The sequence below is a fragment of the Chrysemys picta genome, chromosome 12, assembly GCF_011386835.1.
Source record: "Chrysemys picta bellii isolate R12L10 chromosome 12, ASM1138683v2, whole genome shotgun sequence".
In the NCBI taxonomy this organism is placed as follows: Eukaryota; Metazoa; Chordata; order Testudines; family Emydidae; genus Chrysemys; species Chrysemys picta.
The window spans coordinates 8,379,590-8,396,121 of NC_088802.1; the positions used below are offsets into that span (position 1 = coordinate 8,379,590).

Consider the following 16,532-nt stretch of genomic DNA (forward strand, 5'->3'; position numbering starts at 1 on the left):
AGTCACCTGCAGCCAGGCTAAGCAAGCTTTCACCCCCATCCCTGTTCCTGAGCCGTCCACCAGGGCCCCGTCTGTGTTACCGGAGACCCAGACAAAGGTGGTGGAACTGGATCCCCTGCCAACGACTGCAACAGCCGTAGTGGATCCAATCCCAGAGACCTAGCCAAAGCCAGTCCCAGAACCGGAACTGTCAACGCAACCAGCACCAGAACCATTGCCAGCCCTGAGTCCAGCGCTTGCAAACCCGTCTACAACTCCAACGCCAGAGGGCACCAGCGAGCCTGAACTGGCAGAAGCAGCAGATAACCCTACCCAAGAGGCTCAGCCAGAGCCTGAAATACATCATAGTGCACCAGCGGACAGCGGTTCACAGTCAATGGAAACAGCCCCAGCACCTGCATCGCTTCCAGAGGAACCAAGCCCCAGTCCACAGTCCAAGGAGGAACTGATGTCTCCAGCATCAAGGGAACAGTTCCAGGCCGAGCAGGAAGCAGATGACAGCCTTCAGAAAGCTTGGGCGGCGGCGCGGAGCACCCCACCGCCTCTCAGCTCTTCTAACCGATCCCGGTTTGTTGTAGAACAAGGACTTTTATACAAGGAGACTCTTTCTGGTGGGCACCAGGAAGACTGGCATCCTCAAAGACAGTTGGTAGTTCCCACTAAGTATCGGGTAAAGCTCTTGAGCTTAGCCCATGATCATCCCAGTGGCCATTCTGGGGTGAACAGAACCGAGGACCGGTTGGAGAAGTCCTTCCACTGGGAGGGAATGGGCAAGGACGTTGCTAATTATGTCCGGTCTTGTGAGGTGTGCCAACGAGTGGGAAAGCCCCAAGACCAGGTTAAAGCCCCTCTCCAGCCACTACCCATAATTGAGGTCCCATTTCAGCGCGTAGCTGTGGATATTCTGGGTCCTTTCCCAAAGAAGACACCCAGAGGAAAGCAGTACATACTGACTTTCATGGATTTTGCTACCCGATGGCCGGAAGCAGTACCCTTAAGCAACACCAGGGCTAAAAGTGTGTGCCAGGCATTAACAGACATTTTTGCCAGGGTAGGTTGGCCCTCCGACATCCTTACCGATTCGGGAACTAACTTCCTGGCAGGAACCATGGAAAACCTGTGGGAAGCTCATGGGGTGAATCACTTGATTGCCACCCCTTACCACCATGAAACCAATGGCCTGGTGGAGAGGTTTAATGGAACTTTGGGGGCCATGATACGTAAATTTGTAAATGAACACTCCAATGATTGGGATCTAGTGTTGCAGCAGTTGCTTTTTGCCTACAGGGCTGTACCACATCCCAGTTTAGGGTTTTCACCATTTGAACTTGTGTATGGCCGTGAGGTTAAGGGGCCATTACAGTTGGTGAAGCAGCAATGGGAGGGGTTTACGCCTTCTCCAGGAACTAACATTCTAGACTTTGTAAGCAACCTACAAAGCACCCTCCGACACTCTTTAGCCCTTGCTAAAGAAAACCTAAAGAATGCTCGGGAAGAGCAAAAGGCCTGGTATGATAAACATTCCAGAGAACGGTCCTTCAAAGTAGGAGACCAAGTCATGGTCTTAAAGGCGCTCCAGGCCCATAAAATGGAAGCGTCGTGGGAAGGACCATTCACGGTCCAGGAGCGCCTAGGAGCTGTTAACTATCTCATAGCCTCCCCCACCTCCAACATAAAGCCTAAGGTATACCATGTTAATTCTCTTAAGCCCTTTTATTCCAGAGAAATAAACGTTTGCCAGTTTACAGCCCAGGAAACAGATGACGCGGAGTGGCCTGAAGGTGTCTACTACGAAGGAAAAAAGGATGGTGGCGTGGAAGAGGTGAACCTCTCCACGACCCTTGGACGTCTGCAGCGACAGCAGATCAAGGAGCTGTGCACAAGCTTTGCACCAATTTTCTCAGCCACTCCAGGATGGACCGAACGGGCATACCACTCCATTGACACAGGTAATGCTCACCCTATTAGAACCCCACCCTACCGGGAGTCACCTCATGCCAAAACTGCTATACAAAGGGAGATCCAGGACATGCTACAGATGGGTATAATCCGCCCCTCTAAGAGTGCATGGGCATCTCCAGTGGTTCTAGTTCCCAAACCAGATGGGGAAATATGCTTTTGCGTGGACTACCGTAAGCTAAATGCTGTAACTCGTCCTGACAACTATCCAATGCCACGCACAGATGAGCTATTGGAGAAATTGGGACATGCCCAATTCATCTCTACTTTGGACTTAACCAAGGGGTACTGGCAAGTACCACTAGATGAACCCGCTAAGGAAAGGTCAGCCTTCGTCACCCAGGCAGGGGTGTATAAATTCAATGTACTCCCTTTCGGGTTGCGAAATGCACCCGCCACCTTCCAAAGACTTGTAGATGGTCTCCTAGCGGGATTGGGAGAATCTGCAGTTGCCTACCTCGATGATGTGGCCATTTTTTCTGATTCATGGGCAGAGCACATGGAGCACCTGGAAAAAGTTTTCGAGCACATCCAGCAGGCAGGACTAATTGTTAAGGCTAAAAAGTGTCAAATAGGCCAAAACAGAGTGACTTACCTGGGGCACCAGGTGGGTCAAGGAACTATAAATCCCCTACAGGCCAAAGTGGATGCTATCCAAAAGTGGCCGGTTCCAAAGTCTAAGAAACAGGTCCAATCCTTCTTAGGCTTGGCTGGATATTATAAGCGATTTGTACCCCACTACAGCCAAATCGCCGCCCCGCTGACAGACCTAACCAGAAAGAAACAGCCAAATGCAGTTCAGTGGACTGATGAGTGTCAAAAGGCCTTTAACCAGCTTAAGGCAACACTCATGTCTGACCCTGTGCTAAGGGCCCCAGACTTTGACAAACCGTTCCTAGTAACCACAGATGCGTCCGAGCGAGGCGTGGGAGCAGTTTTAATGCAGGAAGGACCAGATCAAGAATTCCATCCTGTTGTGTTTCTCAGTAAGAAACTGTCTGAGAGGGAAAGCCATTGGTCAATCAGCGAAAAGGAATGCTATGCCATTGTGTACGTGCTGGAAAAGCTACGCCCATATGTTTGGGGACGGCGTTTCCAACTACAAACAGACCATGCTGCGCTACAGTGGCTTCATACCGCCAAGGGAAATAACAAAAAACTTCTTCAGTGGAGTTTAGCTCTCCAAGATTTTGATTTTGAAATACAACACATTTCGGGAGCTTCTAACAAAGTGGCTGATGCACTCTCCCGGGAAAGTTTCCCAGAGTTAACTGGTTAACAATTGTTCTTGGAATGAAACATATTGTTAGTTTTTATATAATCAGTAGTATGTCTAAAGGTACATGTGTCTTATTAACTCTGTTTTCTCCTAGAACTCCAGGAAGAAATCACAGCCAGTGTGGAACCGAACATCCAACACTATCTGTGATTTGGGGGGCGTGTCATAACTATAAAGGGAAGGGTAATAGCTGTCCTGTGTACAGTACTATAAATCCCTCCTGGCCAGAGACTCCAAAATCCTTTTCCCTGTAAAGGGTTAAGAAACTCAGGTAACCTGGCTGGCATCTGACCTAAAGGACCAATAAGGGGACAAGATACTTTCAAATTTTGGGGGGGGAAGGTTGTTGTTTGTGTTCTTTGTTTGGGAGTGTGTTCGTTCTCGGGACTGAGAGGGACCAGACATCAATCCAGGTTCTCCACATCTTTCTAAACAAGTCTCTCCTATTTCAAACTTGTAAGTAAATAGCCAGGCAAGGCGTGTTAGTTTTCCTTTGTTTTTCTCAACTTGTAAATGTACCTTTTACTAGAGTGTTTATCTTTGTTTGCTGTACTTTGAACCTGAGACTAGAGGGGAGTCCTCTGAGCTCTTTAAGTTTGATTACCCTGTAAGGTTAATTTCCATACTGATTTTACAGAGATGATTTTTACCTTTTTCTTTAATTAAAAACCTTCTTTTTAAGAACCTGATTGATTTTTCCTTGTTTTAGATCCAAAGGGGTTTGGATCTTGATTCACCAGGAGTTGGTGGGAGGAAGGAGGGGGGATGGTTAATTTCTCCCTGTTGTAGATCCCAGGGGGGTTGGAACTGATTCACCAGGAGTTGGTGGGAGGAAGGAGGGGAATGGTTAATTTCCCCTTGTTTTAAGATCCAAGGGGTTTGGATTTGTTTTCACCAGGGATTTGGTGGAGGAAAACTATTGGACACTAGAGGTTGAACTGAATGGACTCCTCAAAAGTGGGTATGCCTCACCTTACCTGTTGCCCCAGAGCCTTGTAGTAAAGATGTTTCATTGGGATCATGTATGTGGGATGAATTGGACAATGACACCAAAGTATTTTACAATGGACAATGTGTATGTATCCACTCGTGGGAGGAAGTATTTTGGGAGGATGGGAGTGTTAGCAACCCCCCCAGTAGATGAATGCAAATGCAATGTCAGTACTGTTTTTACTAAAAATCACACTTACTATTTACTGCGGCCAAAGAAGTCCCAGCTAACACTAACTGCTAAGCTGGCCGACTTCTCAATTGACCTTGGAATTAAATGGCAAGACCTTACTGATAGCCTCATTAAAAGCAAAGAAGTGACCAAATTTTTAGAACAGACAAATGACCAAGTAGGAAATCGGACTATTCATATTATACATGCCAATGGGGACATGTTACGAATTGCCACTGCAGAAAAACAAATTACAACCTACCACTGGTATGATATATTCTCTGGATGGTCCCCGACTACCACTGGCATCCTATCAGTAATGCTACACCCCTTGATAGTAGTCTTGATATTAAATTGTATTTGTATAATTGGTATGTGTGGCATGTGTTTTCAGATAAAAAAAAATGTACGCTAAATTGGAATCACAAACACATGTTGCCTCACAGTACCTTCTCTCAAATAGGTTAAAAAGAAAGTGACACTAACGATTATATAAATATCGTAGTGTCAAAAGGGGGATTATGAAGGGATATTAAAGAAGGTACTAACAGTGATTCCCCCAAGAGACAGTGACCCCCTCATAATTTGGCCCCCACACTTTAAAATCCAACAGTTTCACCAAGTACAAAAATCTCTTGGGCCTTCTGTTAAAACTTGTAAGCTACTGTCTGTAGAAACCATTGATTATATCTATCCTGTGACTACTATGTAAAACTTACAAACAAGTTAACTGACTTTGTTATACAATGTAAACAAACACTATAAGCTGTTAAGTGTCTTTCACTTCATTCAACTGCTCTAGGACAGACCCCCACCCTCTGTGATTAAAGGGCCGGGAGTCTCAAATGAATTAGCACACACTCTGAAAGTGGTGGAGATAGTAAATTAAAATATGGTTAAGGGATGGAATGTATGCTGATGAATGCTTGATATACATGGATGGTTAGGGAGGTGCCAGCCTAGAAAAGGAGTATCCATCGGCCGAAGAATGTGTCAAGTGGATGACCAGAAACCCCCGGAGGGTAAACTGGGATCCACCCCATCACCTGGAAGGATGAGAAACACAAACTTTGGACAGTGTGGAGCCACCAGGAATGTGCCATCTGCTGATTGAGTCAGCAACAGCAGGATGAAACAGCTCCCATTGACTAACATAGGAACTAATTCCTATAAGAATGGACTCTAAAGACTGATGACTTTGAGTCTCTGGTTCTGCTGCCAGCCTCCAGGAGCATCAGGTGCACCTGACATAGACTCGGCTCCATCCTCATGACCAAGATACCTGGCCAGTAACTTGGCATGAGCAACTTCTAGGCTGGTAACTATAACACCTATACAGAACTTAAATGAATGATTGTGTGAATGAATCTCTCTCTCTCTCTCTCTCTCTCTCTCTCTCTATATGTGTGTGTGTGTATGTATAAGAAATAAGTAGTCAAACAACGTTGTTTACTTTTATCTTTTGCTTTATCAGTATATTTACAATAAATGTGGCATCTTTGCCTTATCCCTCTTAATAAGATCCTGCTGGTTTTTATTCTATTGGTATAACAATGGAAGCCCATGAAGCTGGGGGTTGGCTGACAGAGGATGGATCACTTGATAAGTGCCCTGCTCTGTTCATTCCCTCTGAAGCATCTGGACTGGCCTCTGTTGGAAGACAGGACACTGGGTTAAATGGACCATTGGTCTGACCTACTATGGCTGTTCTTATGTTCTTAAAATCTGAAGGAGTTTGCAACCCGTATTTGAAAATCAGAGGGAAAAGAAACCAAATCTGAATGGATATTTTATCAATAATTGACCATTGGAGAGAAAAGGCATTTAATCTGAAGTGACAGTTACTCATAGGGGGTTTAACCCCCACCACATCATCTGTCCATGATGTGGGGCAATAGTTCAGGCCAACTGTTTCCCTCCAAAACCAGAAGTGCCTGCAGTTTAATATGGGGGGAGACCCCCAGACTGAGCGGATATTTTCATCTGTATTTGAGAATTAGAGGGGAAAGGAGGCAAAATTAGAATGGATTTGAGATCAACATTCAAAAATAGATGAGTGTCTACAGCTGAAGGGATTTTAGAGAAATGTTTGAAAATTTGAGACGTGTCAACATCTGAGCAGCTTTTTGACGGAATCGGAGGGATTTCAGGTCAATATCTGAACATATGACAGACGTGTCGGCAGCGGAGGGGATTTGGAGCAATGGTTGATCACTGGAGAGCACAGCTGACTCGCAGGGATTTTAGATCCATAGTCAGTAACTTGGGGGAAGGGGTTACAGCTGAGAGCACTTTCCCCCCATAACCGATCATTAGAAGGTGAAGAGACCAGCATGGGGGGGGGGGGTCGGTTGATGATATTATGTCCCTGGGACAGACGCCGCTCGCCAGCCCGGCTCCAGGCACCAGCGAAGGGGGCCAAGGGAAAGGGGCGGCTCGTCCCTCAGTCCCTCGAGCGAAGGACCCGCCGCCGACCTGCGGCAAAACAGCTGGAGCCGGTGTGACCTGCCCCTCAGCAGAGCCTCGCAGTGTGACTGGTTCCGGTTCAGCTGGCGGCATTTCCGGTGTCGGCGGCTCTAGCAACATGGGCTCTCACCGCCACAAATCGCCATTTCTTCTGAGTCATTTAGAAACCGCCGACGTAAAACTTGCTGCGGTAGCTGCCCCATCCCCCGGCCCGGCCCCCGCAGCGCCTGTCACCCAATCCCAGGCCGCGACTGAACGGAATTTGCATGTTTGGCCCCGCCCCGAGCTCTATCGCAGACATTGCACGTTGTCCCTCTTCTCCCATCTCCCCCCCGCGCCGCCGGCAGAGCAGCGGGCGCAGGCCGGTGAGTGTCTGTTACCCCCGGGCCGGGGCAAGGGGGGCGGGGTCTGAGGGGGGGAGACCCGGCCCCAGAGACACGGGGGGTATTTGGGGTCGGGAGAAGGGGGCTGGCGGAGACCCAGCCAGGGGGCGGGGGAAATGGGGCGGGGGGAGCTGGGGGAGAGAAGAGACACATGGGGGAGTCGGTCCAGGGAAACTGACTCACTCCCAGAGCCAGGACATGGTGGGGGGGCGGGGAGAGTCCCAGCCCCACAGACCGCCCGAGGCAGGGGATATTGGGGGGAGGGGATGAGGGGAGAAGGGGGCAGGGAGAGATCCAGCCCCATAGACCTGTAAGGGACAGGGTGATGGGGTCAGGAGGGGAGAAGATGGGGCTGGCAGTGACCCAGCCCGGGGTGCGGGGGAAACGGGGCGGGTTGGAGGGAACTGGGAAGAGAAGAGACACGGGGGGGGGGGGGTGACGGGGAAACTGTCTCACTCCGAGTACATAGGGGTGGGGTGGAGGCAGATCACACTGGTCCCAGGGTAATTTCTGGGGGTGCTGATTCCCCACTCGGCTGGGGACCGAGCTACCGGTGGGCTCAGCTCTGGGCTGAGGAGACCTGGGGTGGGGCAGATGCAGGGGCTGTGTGTGTGTCAGGCGGGGGAGCTGGAACTGGGGGAGCTGCAGCAGCCCCGGGCTTGAAGAGGTTTCTGTTCTATACAGGATTTACAACTGGCTCTTCCAATGGCTCTCAGCCCCCTCTCCCCCCCCCGTAGAAACTGTTCTAGCACCACTGTCCTGAGGTCAACTTTTAATGCACTTTGCAGCCCCGCTCAGGGCCTGCCTGGCTCTCCTAGAGCAGGCGAGTGCCCAGCTCTCCTGTGGCAGGTCTGGGGAAAGCTCGGTACAGATACTAACCGCGCCGGGGAGCCCGGACGAATATTGGTTGGACAGAGGAGCCTGGGGCAGTTTTATCAGAGAGCAGAAAGTTGATACAGAACCAGCCCTGGAGCTGCAGTGCTAGGGGTGTGGGCTTGGGTCTCCTGTACAATCTCCCAGCACCCCCTCGTGGCATAACAAGTTCCCTGCCTAGGAGAACGAAACTAGCATTATGTCGTGATTCTTGAGAATCCCGAGCTGTGCTGCACCCATGTGGTGTGATCAGGAATTGCGCTTTTTAACGTTACTTTTGAACACACATGGTTACAGTTTCATTAGCATGCTTTATAGGGTTACCATATTTCAGCAAGCCAAAAAGAGGACGGGAGGAGCCCCGCCCCCATCCTGCCCTAGCCCCGCCCCTGCCCCTCCCACTTCCCCCCTCAGAACTCCCTCCCCTCCCCCAGCTCCTTGTCCCGTGACTGCCCCCTCCTGGGACCCTGCCCCTAACTGCCTCCCAGGACTCCACCCCCTACCTAAGCCTCCCTGCCTTTTGTCCCCCCACCTGAGACCCTCCCCCCATCCTAACTGGCCCCCTAGACCCCTACCCCCTACCTGTACCCTGACTGCCCCAACCCTTATCCACACCCCCACCGCCAGACAGACGCCTGGGACTCCCACGCCCCATCCAACTACTCCCCACCCCCTGACAGCCCCCCCCCAGAACTCCCGACCCATCTAAACCCCTCTGCTCCCTGTCCCCTGACTGCCCGCTCCTGGGATCCCTGCTCCTAACTGCCCTCCAGAACCCCACCCCCTACCTAAGCCTCCCTGTGCCTTGTCCCCTAACTGCCCCCCCAAGAACCCCCCAACTACCCCCCACCTGTACCCTGACTGCCCAAAACCTTATCCACACCCTCCCCCAGAAAGCCCCCCCCCGAACTCCCGACCCCCCCCCCCGCCTCCTCCAGAACTTCCTTGCCCCTTCTCCGACCCCCTGGTCCCCTTGTTGTTGGCCTTTGCCTAACGTCTCTGTGAACTTGCTCAGGAACGGCCTGAGCCGCTCCTCCAGGCTGGCTGGCAGGGGAGGAGTCAGGGAGGAGCTCCAGACTGCCGGAGGCGATCTGCGAATGCAGGGAGGGAGGGAGGGAGGGAGAGATCACTGCTGCAGGGGAGAGGAGGAGGGGCTCTCTCTGGCTGTCGGAGCACCATGTAAGCAGCACTATCTGGCCGGCTGCCCTGTTAGCCGCGCGTGCTCTGCATGGGGGCGGGGGGAAGTCCGGACATTTACAAATTCCCCCCGGATGCTATTTTTAGCTCAAAAAGCCGGACGTGTCGGGGGAATCCGGACAAATGGTAACCCTAGCTTTCAGCATCCCCACTATAAAAAGTGACCGAGCACCACTGCACAGACGTGCCTGCTGCAGACACTGCCTGGCCTCTGGCCTGCTGCCCTTTCTGTATCATAAACCCAGTGTAGGGAGGTGAAGAGAAGGATCAGAGCGTAGAATTCAGGGCTTGCCTACAGGGGGACACTCAGCAAAATTAATTTTGATTAGCAAAAGGTGTGACTTTAACGTGGAGTAGTTAAATGGCATTGAACCCCAAACTAACCCCCTAGAATAATTGACCTTACTTAGAGCAGTAGAGCACAAAGCTATTTCTTTACAGTTTATGGGAGAAAGCTAAATATTCTACAGTCCACACCCCTCTTCACATGAGAGCTTTGGGGAGGTTGCAGAGAGGTCCCCTGTATCCTTTACTATGACCAGAACTATCTACAGAAGTGAGGTAACAAACTTTCTACAACTCTGCAGGATGTTGTGGGCCCTACCTTATAACTTTTAGCTCAGTGGTTAGCACTCATCTGGGACCTAGGAGATCCAGGTTCAGTTCCTTCCCCTCTGACAGAAGGAAAAGGATTTGAACAGGAGTCTCCCATGTCTCAGAAGGTGCTCTAACCATTGGGATATGGGATATTCTGATCTGGGGCTCCCCCAGTTTCTCCTGTTGAAGCTGTTCTGTGGATAAACCAATGGAAGAGTGATTGGAGCAGGTGGACTAGACCCAGGGTCTCCTACAAGGTGAATACCCTGACCTCTGGCCCAATGACTATTTAAGCTAGGGGTCTCAAACTCAGTTTACCTTAGGGCAAGTGCCAGTCCTCAAATCCTCCCAGCAAGCCAATCATGTCACTGAAGATGGTGTTCACACCAATTTCCAGCCCGTTTCTCACCCTTTTCCCTCACTCCCTTGGCCTCATGCTGCCCTGGCTGACTCTGCCTGGCAACTAATGATGCTTCCTCCGTGGGTGATTACCCAGCAACTAGTGATGCTGTCCCTGTCCCCCAGCCAATGGGAGCTGCGGGGAATAGCACCTGTAGCAGACAGCGGGCAGCATGGCTGCATGGTTCTCTCCTCCACGGCTCTGCCGGCAACAGCAGGGATAGGGAACCTCGGGTGACCAGACAGCAAATGTGAAAAATCAGGACAGCGGGTGGGGGGTAGTAGGAGCCAAGAAAAAGACCCAAAAATCGGGACTGTCCCTATAAAATCGGGACATCTGGTCACCCTAAGGGAACCGCTTGCAGGGAGCAGAGCTTCCCGAAGTGAATGATATGTGGCTGAGTGCAACCCTTGGGAGGGTCCCAGGAGCAGCAGGATAGAGCAACGTTGGGGGACGGGGCATGTGAATCTCTCCTGTCTGCTCCCCTCCCACCCCCAGCCGACAGCCATGGGGACGGATGAAAGAACTTCTAAAAAAGTTTCCGTGGGCCGCAGTTGGGAGGTTCTCGGGCCACAGACGGCAGGTGGGCCGGGACTTTGAGACCCCTGATTTAAGCACTTATCCACAGTGGAACAGTAGCATTCACTCTTGAGAGCCTCCTAGTAGCTGGGTGTGGTACTGCAATCTTCCCCCCTACTTCTGGTGCCCCCTGTAGGTTGCTGACCTCACTCAGCAGGTCTTCAGGTCTCTCAGTCAAAATTGAACCCCTTCCAGGGTAGCAAAAAGTTCAACAAGCTGCCTGCCCTCACCAGGGTCTTCAGCCCCGTCTCAGGGCCCTTTAAACTCAGCCCTTTGCTCACATTTCTAGAGGAGTTTTGTCCCCTGCTCAGGGCTTAGGCCACTTCACCAGGCCCAACCACTGCTCCAGATTCCAGCCCAGAGACCCTATAAACAGCCTCTGCTCCTCCTTCCTGGAGCAGGGAGTATTAGGACCACAGGGCCTCCAGGAGGGGGCCACAAAATGTCAGGTACACCCCATCACACAGTCATCCAGATTTTGGGTGTCAAAGCCAAAATCCTGGAGTTAAATCCGATAGGCGCCTATAAACACTCAGTAGAGTGAGGGGAGATATTGGGGATAGGGGAGGGAATGAGGGGAGAAGAGCAAGGAGCACTCTCACTCCACCCAGCAGAAATGGGGCTTGGGGAGAAGAAAACTGGGCTGTGTGAGAAGAGACAAGACAGGAAAGCTGTTGAGCATGTTTTAAGAACCTGTCTAGACTAGAAAGCTGATTCACCTCACCCCCTGTGTGTGCATCACTGAGCCTTATATAGAAAGAGCCTTGTGTTTTAATGCTGGGCTGGGTGTCTGCTCTTCCCCAGGGTTCCCCAAACCCTGATGTAAGAGGCACTCTTTGCGGTTTGGTTTCTGAACCTTTCGGAGGAATGAGGTCACATTTTCTATCTTCTGCATCCACTAGGGCTAGAAACTCAATTTTATTTTTTTAAATGAAAGCTGAAGTTCTCAATAGCCATTGGATGCCAGGAGCTGGGCTCTTGGAAACCCCAAATACCATAAAAAGAACAGGAGTACTTGTGGCACCTTAGAGACTAAAAATTTATTAGAGCATAAGCTTTCGTGGACTACAGCCCACTTCTTCGGATGCATCCGAAGAAGTGGGCTGTAGTCCACGAAAGCTTATGCTCTAATAAATTTGTTAGTCTCTAAGGTGCCACAAGTACTCCTGTTCTTTTTGCGGATACAGACTAACACAGCTGCTACTCTGAACCCAAACACCATGAGACCTGTGATAAAATCCCGTGGTGGCAATGCAGAGGCTGAGACTTTCAGAGCAGTCATGAGGATTTAGATACGTAATTATATGAATTGAAGAAATGCCTAGATTAGCGGTTCTCAAATGAATTTTTGCTCTCTCTGCACATACAGTCGTAGCAAGCTCACAGTGGCCCCAGTTTGAACAGTTACAATATTACACTGACAGTTTAGTGACATGGTTATTTGGAAGTGTCATGCAAATACAATCATTTCAGTGTAAAGCATCTCTTACGATTTGCATAAATTGCAATGGTTTCTGTTAAAATTGGTGCCAACAACACTAAGTACTTTTCCTCCCACACACTAACTTACCCTCTTTAGCGTGTAAGTCGCTGCTGCGCTTTGCAAAAGGAAGCGCTGACAAGCCAGAGTTACTTGGGTCGCTCTTCCTGAGTCTGGTGTCAGCTGGTCACTTTCCGTGCCTCTCTTTTAGCAAAGAAGTGTTGTATATCCATTGTAGCGCACACAAAATGTGAAGCGACTCTTGTGGTGGGGGCTGCCCTTGCCAGTGGGTTCCTCCCAACTGGACCCTTTGGGGAGGCTGCTGGTGGCCGTGCACCAGGATGCTCTGTGCGTTGTGGTGCAGCAGTGACAGCCCGTGTACTCTCCCTGTTGGACCCCGACAGTCACTGCCGAGCCAGCCAGCCCTGGAGCTGCTTGTGGGGCTCAGCGGAGAGCTGTAGCCTCTCCCTGCCAGCACCTTCCTGCTTCGACTTCCTCCTCTCATGCTGTGAGATGGAGCAACAACAGAGCAGAATCCTCCACTGTGTAACAGCCCCTGCTTCTGGCTGGCTCCTTCCCCTGCAAACTGATTAGCTTAGCGCCATGGGGCCCCGTGGTGAGTGACACTGCCCTCCTCCAATGGAGGTGAGCAGGGAAGCAGGGCGGTCTGGCTAATCAGGGCCTTGCTGCTAGTGTCCCTTATGAATCGAGATAAGGCGGACATGGAGAGAGGGATCCTTCCGTCCCACATCCAGAAGCCCCTGCAGCCTTGCTACGCTCAATGAAACACCCCCAGGCTCACTAGGGACGGGGCTCTGGTGTCCCAAAGGTTGTGGTGGCTGCATGTGAAGTCTGGTGGCAGCACTTGAGAATCACTGGCCTAGATGATCCAGCTGAGATCAGGGCCCTTGTGTGCACCTATCTTCCTTTAATTTTAGTGGAACATGTGTCCAGATCTCAAAGATTTGAAGAAGGGGGGGAGGGCCTTAAAACCATGGATTTGGTGGGTTTTTTTGGAGGAGGGGGAGGACTCCTACAGCTGTAGCTTTTTCTGTCTTATTAGTGGCCAAGATATCCCCACTCAATCCATTTTTTCACTACATTTAACTTTCTGGAGGGGGAATCACTCAAATTTAATTTTCCATGAGATGACATGGGGAAGATAAGCCAGAAGGGGCAGTATTTATATCTTCCCTTTCCCCTGGGGAAAGATAGGGGAGAGCAAATTAAAATGATTTGACTTCTGATTAAGTGGTTGCTTGATTGTCAGTGTGGAAGAGTTGCTGTTTCCCTTCATGTGATTTAACAGACATATGGGTCTCCACAGTGAGAGTGAGGACTTGGGCTCTGTTCTGGTTCCTGGGATGGGCGTGAGGTCTAGCGGTTGGAGCACAGACTTTATGCCCAGCATCGGTCTGGGGTACAATGGTTAAAGTAGAGGATGAGTCAGGATATCCAGTTCTAGTCCAATGTCTGTTACTGCAGTAACAATGTGAAGATGGCAGGGGGTTGGTTACTGCTTCTACCTTAATTTCACTCTCTGGGAAATGGATGTAAGCATGCTCGCGTTATCCAGACATCTCAACATGGTTCTGTTTAAGTGAAAGTAGGAATAATCCATTAATGTTGTAAACCCATTGAACTCCTCAGATGAAGTTCTATAAAACAAGCGAATTCTGGCCTTGATTAACAAGAGGGAATGTAATACTGACACCTAGTGGGGTTTTACAGAATTGCAGCACAATGATGAGGGCTGAGGCAGTACAGCCCAGATGTCACTCATAGCTTTTCTTGATGGCAGGATACCAATGTAATGCAAACTGGAGAGGAAATAAGGCAGAAGAGCAAACCTCCAGTGTAGTCAATGGGCTGTACTGGCCGGCTGTAGGCCCTGTGAGTGGAGCTAGGGTTGCAGATACCTTGCAGAGCTCCAGCTCTTCTTCAGGCAAACCCAGTTGGCTCAGTATTATAGACCAGGGGTAGGCAACCTATGGCACTCGTGCCGAAAGCGGCACGTGAGTTGATTTTCAGTGTCACTCTCACTGCCCGGGTCCTGGCCTCCAGTCTGGGGGGTGGGGAGGGGCTCTGCATTTTAATTTAATGAAGCATCTTAAACATTTTAGAAACCTTATTTACTTTACATACAACAATAGTTTAATTATATATTATAGACTTATAGAAAGACCTTCTAAAAATGTATGACTGGCACATGAAACCTTAAATTAGAGTGAATAAAGACTCTGCACACCACTTCTGAAAGGTTGCCGACCCCTGTTATAGACTAATAGACTTTAAGGTCAGAAGGGACCATTATGATCATCTAGTCCGATCCTCCTGCACAACGCAGGCCACAGAATCTCACCCACCCACTCCTGTAACAAACCCCTAACCTGTGCCTGAGTTACTGAAGTCCACAAATCGTGGTTTAAAGACCTCAAGGTGCAGAGAATCCTCCAGCCCATGAGCTCATCCTACAGACTAATCCAATGGAGTTAACAAGAAAAGAGTAAAAATGGGACCAAGGGGCACAGAATGGGGCAGCAGCAACAGGGACCAGAGCTACATAATTCTGCAGTTTACAATATTGCGTCTGCCCCTTTGGCCCACGGTCCAACTATTTACCCCTGATTTTTACACTCTTCTGTTCTGATTTGGATTCCTTCCTCTTCTCGTGAAGACAGTATAGAATACACTGGTTTCAGAGTAGCAGCCGTGTTAGTCTGTATCCGCAAAAAAACAGGAGTACTTGTGGCACCTTAGATGAACAAATTTATTACAGCATAAACTTTTGTGGGCTACGGCCCACTTCTTCGGATGCATATAGAATGGAACATATATTGAGGAGATATATATACACACATACAGAGAGCATGAACAGGTGGGAGTTGTCTTACCAACTCTGAGAGGCCAATTAAGCAAGAGGAAAAAAAACTTTTGAAGTGATAATCAAGATACCTTGATTTGAAGTTTGATAGGAAGTGTGAGAATACTTACAAGGGGAGATAGATTCAATGTTTGTAATGGCTCAGCCATTCCCAGTCCTTATTCAATCCTGAGTTGATTGTATCTAGTTTGCATATCAATTCCAGCTCAGCAGTCTCTGGTTGGAGTCTGTTTTTGAAGTTTTTCTGTTGTAAGATAGCCACCCGCAGGTCTGTCATTGAATGGCTCTTGATCCATCTCTTCTTGGACAAAATCTTTTTACAGCCCAGTAAATGACTATTGCAGCAATAATCAGAGTGGGGAATAGAGCCCATAAAGCTGGATCTGAAATCAAGCCAAACAGAACAGAAGTCAGGTTAACCCATTTGGAGAACAGGTATATACACACAGCCACCTCTGCCTTCATTTGGTTGGAAGGCTGCAAAATGCCAGGATTCATGTGGATTAACATGGCTCCGTAACGAATCTTATTGTGCAATATGATGGGGACAGGGAGGAGTTCCTGCTGGATTTTCAGTTAGCTAGTGATCAGTCTTGGCTGTGGAGTCAGAGGATGAACAGCACTTAAATTTAGCTGATGTCACTGCACTTCAGAGAAGACCTTCTTCGAATCCAAGGTAGTTGCTTCTAACATCCTGCAGCAGAGAAGTTCCACAGGTTGCTTTTATTTAAAAAGTACACTGTAAAATTGGCAGTTTGAGATCAGAGCAGATCAATATCTACCCCTGGAGTCAATATCTGAGGAAGGGGGGGGCCATGAGGGACTTGCTGACAGGAGACAGGTGCTGTGCAAAAGTGAGAGCAGTGAGCATAGCTGGAGGGATTTAAAAAAAATCTCCTTAATGTCTTTGCAAGATTGCCTGTGACTAGCCATTGAATCTGAGGGCAGCCTGCAGAGATCGAGGGATCAGAAGGCCAAGGTGGGAAGAAGGAAGACAGTTTTGGGATTAAGCTTCTGGTCTAAAACTTGAGAGACCAAAGTTCAATTCCTGGCTTTGCCACAGCCTCCCTGTGGCAATTCAGGCCAGTCACTCAGTCTCTCTGGGCAGTTCCCCATCTGCACAATGGGGACAATCCTCCCTTTCCTCTGCCCCTCCTTTGGTCTCTTACACTTGTGAGCTCTTCGGGGAGCTCGCTCTTCCCATGTGTTTGTTCAGTGCCAAGCACAAGGGGCCCTGACTTCAGCTGGGGCCTCTAGCCACTGCTGTAATACA

General features: G+C 49.7%; 1 long non-coding RNA gene across 1 annotated transcript; it reads left to right on the forward strand.

The window, feature by feature from the left end:
- Positions 1–9,080: 9,080 nt before the first annotated feature.
- Positions 9,081–16,199, forward strand: LOC135974937 (uncharacterized). The gene is made up of 2 exons (XR_010591999.1): positions 9,081–10,293; positions 13,398–16,199. It is a non-coding gene; the product is annotated as an uncharacterized LOC135974937 (long non-coding RNA).
- Positions 16,200–16,532: the final 333 nt, after the last annotated feature.